Genomic DNA, 8,372 nt, shown 5'->3' with positions numbered 1-8,372 from the left:
CTCCTCCAGTTTACTGAGAGGAGGCACATCTGAAACAGGCCTTTCTCATCACCGGTTTAGACTTCAACAAGCAGAAGGAAGCTACAAGTTCAGCTGAAGTTTGGCTTGCGGGGTTTGCTCCTCTCTCGGCTTTACTCATCCCCATTCTAGGAATTCCCGCGGGGCTGGTGGGTGCGGACGTGCTGGAGCCTGCTGCAAACCTGCTGCGTTGGCTCCGGCTCCGCTGGCGCTGGCGGGAACCTCCCCCGCGTTTGGGGGGGTCCTCCCCCAAATGCCGGCCATGGCGGGAGCTGGGTGGGTGCTGGGTTCGCGCAGGGGGCCGGCAGCAACGGCTGCAGGGGGCTGTCTCGCTGGGATTGGTTTTGCACTGGTGCAGCTGGTTCAGCCCAGCACCCCCAGCCCCAGGATTATCTGTGTCTGATGGAGACCAGGGGGATTTGCTGCCTGCAATGAAAACAGCTCCGTTTCCCTGCGAGCCAGCCGTCCCCGCAGCCCCAGCTGCCCCTCGCCCCAAGGACACTGCCAGCGGGGACGGCTGCGGGGAACCCCAGCTCGGGGCGCAGGGGAGAGGGGACGTGGGGACATGGGGAGGGCTGGGCTGGTCCCTTCAGGGGCAGGGGGAAAGGGAAGGTTTGGAGGTGGAGGGGGCTTAGTGGTGGATTTCAGAGTGGTCTTCCCCTCCCCTTCCCCCACTTTGTTCCAGAAATAAATTAAAAGCTCTCCCTCCAGGAAATTAAAAATCATTTAAGAAGACTGAGCCCAGGACCTGATGCGCTGGGTTTTCAGAGCTGGGCGTCCTGGGCGAGATGAGCGCAGTGCGCCTGGGTGCTCAGAGGGGAGAAGGGTGCTGGGGTGACCCCCCCCGAGCCGCTCCGGAAGGCACTGGCACCAGATTTCTCCACCAAAGCAGGTCCCTGGGACCCTGGATGCAGCACCCTTCCCCTGGGCTCAGCGTCTGTCCTGGCTGTGGGAGCCCCCTTGCACCCAGGGGACTTCCATGACCGCCGAGACCTTGCACCAGCAGAGACCCAGCACTGCCGCGGGGAAACGCCGGAGACGGGAGCCCGGCACTGGCCATGGTGGAAATCATCCTTCAAACCCGGCGCCTAGCTCCCTGCTCCTCGCACTCGCCCCGCGCGCGGGGCGGGCTGCCGTCTGCTTCTCATCTGCCGTGCGTCCCACTAACCGATGCAACGTGCCACGGGCTTTGAACAAAATTGGTCCCAGAAGGAGCCCTCGCACTCGGCCCCGTGCCCGCGTGACATCGGCCCCGTGTCGCAGACATGGCAGTGGGTGCCCGACCTCTCTGCCAGGAAGGAGGCACCAGGGAGTTGAAAGCCGCCGGTGCAGGATGGGTTAGGGCTGCAGCACCCACAGGGCCCCGTGTGCGGCCATGTCCAGCCCTGCCAGTGGGGACCCGGGATGGCGGAGGGAGGGGAAAGGGTCTTTGGCATCAAGCAAGGGCTGCCTCCTCCTGCCCCGAGGGCAGGGACCCCATGGCTTTGCCGGGGAGCTGCGGGGTGCAGGAACAGGTGAGTGCCAGCGTTGCTGCTCCCCAGGTTCTGCCTGCAGCCCCTCTGCCCAGTCTGCATGTGCAATGCATGCCCATGCGCACCCGCCGCATGCCCACACGCGTGCACTGCATGCCCACTGCATGCCCACTGCACGCCCACTGCATGCTCACCAGCGCTTGGGCTGGGAGAGCAAAGGAGCACTGGTGCGCAGGGAGGCTGCGTGCAGGGGGAGGCATGTGGGCTGGAGCTGCAGCGCTAGAAGGAAATGAATCATGTTTTGGGGGAAATTTCCACATTCTTCCCCTCCCCGGGCTCCCATCGGTTCCCACCTCCCGCCCTGTCCTGCATGGGGCACCGGCCTGGCTGCGCACGCCGGGGGCGATGGCCATGGTGGGGCCATGCTCGGCCACGCAGAGATGCTGGGATGGGCTTGGCCAGGCACCTTCGTGGCCAAGAGCACCCGGGCACCCGCCTGCCCGGGACACAAGTCACCCAGGAGCCACCGTCCCGCCAGCGGGCTCAGCCCGGGGCCCTGGTGCTGAGATGGGGAACCCGTCCCGAAAGAGTTAAGGGTAAAACATTGCAAAAAAAAAAAAATTACAAAAGAAAAAAGTGCCCTGAACCACATGCGACCTAACCTCCCCAGCGGCTCATCTGAGTTTAATAACGGAGGAGGGAAATCTCCCAAAAAGCTCTCAGAGAAATTAAAGTAAACAGCGTGCTGACCTCCAACCCTGTGCTGCCCCGCCGCTGACTCGGCCCGGCTGCGGCGGCCACCGCGGCTCGGCATTCGGTGTAATTGTAAACACATTCGGGTAAATACGAGGCGGGGCGGTGGGGGGGTCCTGGGCAGCTCCTGGGCGGGAGCAGCTCTCCCAGCACCCGGCAGAAACTGGGACCGAGTGTCGGGTCAGCCAGGGCAAAGACGTGGCCATGGGCGATGCCGTGGACCGACGGCTCCGGGCTGCGTGGCCGTGCGCATCCCTGGCTGCGAGGGGCTTTGCATGGCCGAGGCTTCGGGACCGACCTTGCCGGTGGGGCCAGGAGCCGCCAGGACTGTCACATTGCCCCGGGACTGCGGGGCTGGGGCTGCAAAACCCAATGTCAGGAGCGCCGGCGGGTCCTGCCGATGGAGGGAGGAGGAGGATGCTTTAAAGGGCTTGTCTTCTGGGCCTCACAAAATTTAAAAACAACGCTCTTCTTTTCACAGGTCCTGGTCATTTTTGTAGGCTGAGGGAAAGAAAAGCAACCCCAGGCTGTGGCAGTGCTGGCGCTCCTCTCCGGGAGGGGCCGGCAAAGCCACCGGCCTCCGAGGGGGGAAGCGGGAGCTGAGCATCGCTGCCAGCCTGGCCCCATCCCTGCTCCATCTTCATCCCTGTCCCATCTCCGTGCCTGTCCCCATCCCCATCTCCAACCCCATCCCTGTCCTGTGGTGCCTGCACACGCAGCATCCCATCGTCTGCGATTCCCACGGGGTTTTCTGGGGAAACCACCCCTCAAAGGCTGGGGAAGGGGCAGAGGGGGCTGGGTGCAGGTGAGCCCCGCTCCCGCTGCTGGCCATCTCCCTGTAAAACAAATTATGTTTCAATCAGAATCAAAGGCAGTGACAGATGCGCTGTATTTGGTGAAAAATGCCAGGAATCCGCAGCCAGATTGGATTTCAGAGGAGCTGGGAATCCCGCAGAGGCCAGGCCGTTTCAGAGCCCGCTCCCCCCAACAGCTCCCAGCCCAAGGATCGGCCCTTGGGATGCGTCGGAATACGGGGGAGAGGAGGAGGAGGCGGCGGAGGAAGGGGCCACGGGGCCAGGGAGCCCAGCGGAGGTGTGAACCTCCCGCCGGAGGGACAAGCCATCGGTGCTGGGGACCCGGCTCTGCCCCCGGGACATGCAGCCCGTGTCGGGGGAGAAGCCTCCTTCCTCTTTGCTTTCCCGACTCCCAAAAAAGGGTTTATCTGGTTCGGGGAGATGTGCGCTGCAAGAGAACGAAGCTGGCGTCTGGCAGCCGTTTCCTCTGGGGCTTATCCGCTGCTGAGCTACAGAAGGGGAATATTGACGCCAGCTCCACCCCTTCCACCAGACCAGGACCCGAAAATCACCATTTCCTCTTGGCCTGTGAATCACTAATAAACTCCAGACAGAAAGGCCTGATTAGGAAATTGTTTGGGAAATGGAGAGGAAGGGGGAGGGACCGGCGCTCGGCCGGTGGCTCTGGGTGGCTTCGCCCCTCGGCGTCACCTCCCTGCGCCACGGGACACGTCCCTGCCTCGGGGTCCCCGCGTCCGCTCCGGCCACCGGCCGCATCCCGAGCCCAGCCCAGGGGCTCTCCGAGTCTGGCTACAACCAAAGTTCACCAGCAGATGGATTTGTCCATCTGCGAGGATTTGGGGATGAAAATCACTGTACATTTAAGCGTGTATTTTTTCCTTTGATCGCTGTCCATCGACTGTGCCAGGGCAGCGGCGCCAGGTGAAACCTTTCCATCATTTGATATCTGCGGCTGGGCACTCGCCAGCTCTGAGCACGAGACCCTCGGCTCCTGCCCAAGCACCGCGCGTCCCTGGGCTGTCTCCTGCCCACGCCAGACCCGGCCACGGGCTTCTCGCAGCCCACGAAATGGGGGTGCTCCAATAATTTGCAATATTATTGCAAATAATATAATAAGGCAGCAATGCCTGCGGATTACGGCCTGAACATGCGGGAAGTTTGGAAAAGCGCAGATCCCCCTTGCAGGGCCGTGAGCGGTCGGGGGGGCTGCACAAAGCCTCGCGTGCCCGTGGTGGACGCCGAGCCTCCGCCGAGCCGGGGCGATGCTGGGTGCTGGTCCCGGGGTCCGGCTGCGGTCTGGTGCGGCTCCGAGGGCAACGTGGATCCGTGCGCCCTCCGCTCCGCCGCCCAGCGTGTGCTTGGGAACGGCTGTGCTGTTGCCCTCACCAAAACCTGATCATTTCAAGCAAAACAAGCCCCTGCGGCCAGGCTGCCCTTAGGAAGGGCTGGTGTAGTTCCTCGGGAAGGGCTGGTGTGACGGGACTGTGCTGCAAACGGCCCGTGCCAGCGCTCGGGGCAGCACCGTCCTCGTCCCGTGCCGGTCCCCGCCACAGGTCCTGCAGCACAGACCTCTCGGCAGCGATGGGGCCATCCCCTCCCGCCCTGCGGCTCCCCCCCGCCCCCAACTGCTGCACACTTGTCCTGAAACAGAAAGGCTCAACATTTGGACTTCATAACGCAGAAAACTTCAGGATTTTGAAATTTCAGTCTTGGACACAAATCTGATACATTCCATAAATGCTTTAATTTATCCCTTTGTCACATTATTTGATAAAAGGTTTCATTTCAGCTGCCCTGCTTTGATTAATCACTGTAACAGATCCTAACCTGAAGGAATCATCTTATATTGCGTTCATGGAAATTAAATGTTTGATTGCACACAGTCAGAATTTTCTGATGTGGAAACTGCTCCACTGGAGAACTTTGAACAAGCTCTAATCAAAAAACACTTTGGGTTTTTTTTTTTCTCAGCTTCCCCTTCACCTATAACAAGTCAAAACATCTGTTAAAATTCAATCAGAGCAAAACTGGCTGGAAGAATTAAAATGCGGAGCGTACAATTAAATGACTGTCCACGTTGCAGCCAGGTGGGACAGCGGCACGCGGGCTCTGCACGCAGGGTGTTGATCCGGCCGGCACAGGCTGCGAGGGAGCGGGGCCCGTGGGGCTGTCCCGCCGCCCCGTCCCCTCCTGCCCCGGCAGCGGCCCGCTGCCACCGCGCTCGTCCCTCCATCGCTGTGAGCTGCACGGTCCCAGTGGCACCTGCGGTGCCAGCGCCGGGTCGTGCCAGCGCCGGGGACGGTGGGGACGCCCGGGGTCGCAGGCAGCAGGTGCCAGCCCCGGGGCGGCGCGGCAGGCCCCCGGTGTGTGCTGGTGCTGGCCCGGTTCCCCCCGCAGAAAAGGCCTTTGCGGCAGAAGGCGCCTTTTGAACCGAAAAGGACGTTTTCCTTATGCTTGACATCCTCTCCTTTTTAACAAAAATAGAGACACTGGAATTCCAGGGTTGGGCTCATTTTCCTCCTCTTTTTCCTTTTCCGTGGCAGGGTGAGGGGTTTAAATTTCCCTAAGCCATGAGAAAAGGCAGGGGGATGAAAAGCAAGAGGGAAAACCAAAACCCCGCGGGCATTTGGGAACAGGAGCACTCTTCCGCAGGGTCGGCGTGAGCGGGCGGGCAGCAGCCGCTGCTTTTCGGCGCTAATCCTGGCCGTGGCCGGGCTCGGCCGTGCCGCAGGTGCCCCTGTGCCGGACGGGGAGCGGTGGCACGTTTTCGAGGTCGGAAAGTGGACTTTTCAGCAATTAGAGCGGCATGCCAAGATAAACCCCCGCTTCCTGGCGGGTCCGTTCCCATCAGCCTGTTTGGGTCCCGGCGAGACGGACCCCGGCGAGGGGCTCTCCTGGCGGGAACAGCCCGGCAAATTCTCTCTGCATGGGTGAAATTCCCTCCGCTACCGAGGTTATTATCTCCCAACAGGAACCAACAATATCCTTTCATTTAGGCACTAATTTGAACAATGTGCGCCGGCCGGGGGAGGAAGGGCGCTCGCTGCTCCGGAGCCTTTGAAAAATCCAGGCGGGAGCCAAACCAGAGGGAAAACAAAACCCCACAATGATGCGAACGGCTCGGCGATGCAGGGCCGCAGGCCGGTGCCGGTGCCGGTGCTCGTGCCGGTGCCGGTGCTGGTGCCGGTGCCACAGGCTCTGGCCGTGCCGCCTGTGCAAAGGGCAAAGCCACGTGCGCTTCCAGGGACACGCTGGAAAGAGCCGTGGCGCTGCCAGGCACAGGGACATCCCGGGGCACCAGGCGCCCGTGTCCCAGCTCGTGTCAGGGGAAAATTATCGTTCAGGCCATCCCGGAGCCGAGAGCCCCCTCCAAGGGGGGGGTTTTGCCCACTGGGGAAAATCGCCTCCTCTGCTTAACCAGCCTGTTCAGCCTCGTAATTACAATTTCCACAGGGCTGGAGGGTGGAGTAAAACACTCTTAAACTTGTTCTATCATAAAGCTCACACTAGGCACCAGAAAAAGTCAGAGTGTGTAATTGATGACGATAAAAACATTTTAATTTCCGTTTTTCAGGAGAGACAAGACAAACGCAGCAGGAGGAAGGCAGCATCCGCCGAGAGCGCATGTGTCCCTTGCAGCTCCCCACGCCGCCGCTCCAGCACCCAGGGGCCAGCAGCAGCGTCCGACGGGCTACGGCCGCCTCACCCCGCGCCGTTTGCAATGGGACCAGCGTGGTTTGCAATTGCTCCTCAACAGGGATCTCCGCTGGCACGTGGCCAGCAGCAGCAGCATCCTCATCCCCGTCCCCATCCCCGTCCCCGTCCCCATCCCCATCCCATTCCCATCCCATCCCCATCCCTGTGCCTGCTGGGATGCAGCATCCCGTTCCCACTGGCCGCCCCAGTGCTGGTCCCTTCTGGGCAAACCGCACGGGGGCTTGCAGGGGGAGCTGGGGCATTTCTACTGTATTTACTCTTAAAGTGTGGCCGTTATGAATATTCACACCCGCGTGGGGAGAGCAGGCGCGTTCCCCGACGGGGATATCAGTTGGAACATCATCTAATTGATTACGTGGAAATTGAATTGCTCCTGGTGGAAAGGGAAGCCCTCGCCTCGCTCTCGGTGAATTAATTTAGCTTGTGCCATTCTTCGCTGTGCTCAATTAATCTTGTTAAAGTGATATAATTTTAGCTCGCACTTCACACACAGGGGTACCGGGGAGGCCCTGGCTGGTAACGACGGGAGGTTAGTTAATGACAGGGTAATGGGGGCTCGGTCCCTTCATGCGGGAGGGACGGTGGCGGGAGAGGGGCTCCTGCCCCGCGCTGCTGGCCCTGGCCCCAATGTGCAGGATCAGCCCCGGGACCGGCGGGACCCCAGGGTGCCGTCCCTGCCGGGGGGGCCGGGGCCACCGGGATGCAGGATGCTGGGTGCCGCGGCTGGGACGCGCGGCGGGTCGGGTGCCTGGGCTGTCCCCGGCTCCGCGCCGAGACAAAGAGCGTCGGCTCCCGCGGCCCCCCGGCAGCTGGCGCGGGGGGACGTAATCCCACAAAAGTCCTGCTCCAGGGGGATCAGCGGGAGAGGTGAGGGGCACGCCGCCGAGCCCCCGCCATCGCTGCCCCTTTCTATCCCCGCTATTGACTGCCTAAACAGTTCTTTGGTGATTACAATGTAAATATAGCTTTTCATGGAGTAAAGGCCTTTTATGGGATCCACACACACTTAACCACTTAACCCCGGCGACAAAAGAGCAGTGAATTAGCTGTTTAGAGGCTGCTCGTGCAGAAAAGCGGGGCCCTGAATAGGATTTGGGGATCTCTGTGTATCAATTGCTATGCTTCAGGGGCCCTCAATGGGGCTTTTGGCGTTCGAGCATGTGCCAAAGGGCTCGCGTGGGTATGGATGGAGTGTCAAAAAAAAAAAGAAGAAGAAAAAAAGCAGCTGCTTCTCTTTAATAAAACAATGATTTATTCATAGCGACTTGGGGAAGAGGCGGAGGGGACACGGGGAAGTGCCAAAGCGATGCTCGCCCTGCTCCGTGCTCAGGAGCGGAGCCTGCCTGGGGAGCAGGAGGCATGGGGACCCCCGGAGCAGCCTGAGGGGACCCCGGAGCAGCCCAGGAGGCAGAGCCGGGTCCCGCTGCAGCCCCAGCCAAGCAGCAAAGGGGTCCCTGTCCTCCACTCCCTCGGCCCTGGGCACCTTTGGGGGGGTGCAGGAGCCAGGGGCTGGGGGAAACCCCCTCTGCAAATCCCCCGAGCACCTCGGCAAAGCCGGGTGGCAGCCGGTGTCACCCCCGCCCCGGGCGCAGCAGTG

The sequence above is a fragment of the Calonectris borealis genome, chromosome 25, assembly GCF_964195595.1.
Source record: "Calonectris borealis chromosome 25, bCalBor7.hap1.2, whole genome shotgun sequence".
Taxonomy (NCBI): Eukaryota; Metazoa; Chordata; class Aves; order Procellariiformes; family Procellariidae; genus Calonectris; species Calonectris borealis.
This window is presented reverse-complemented; position numbering follows the sequence as displayed.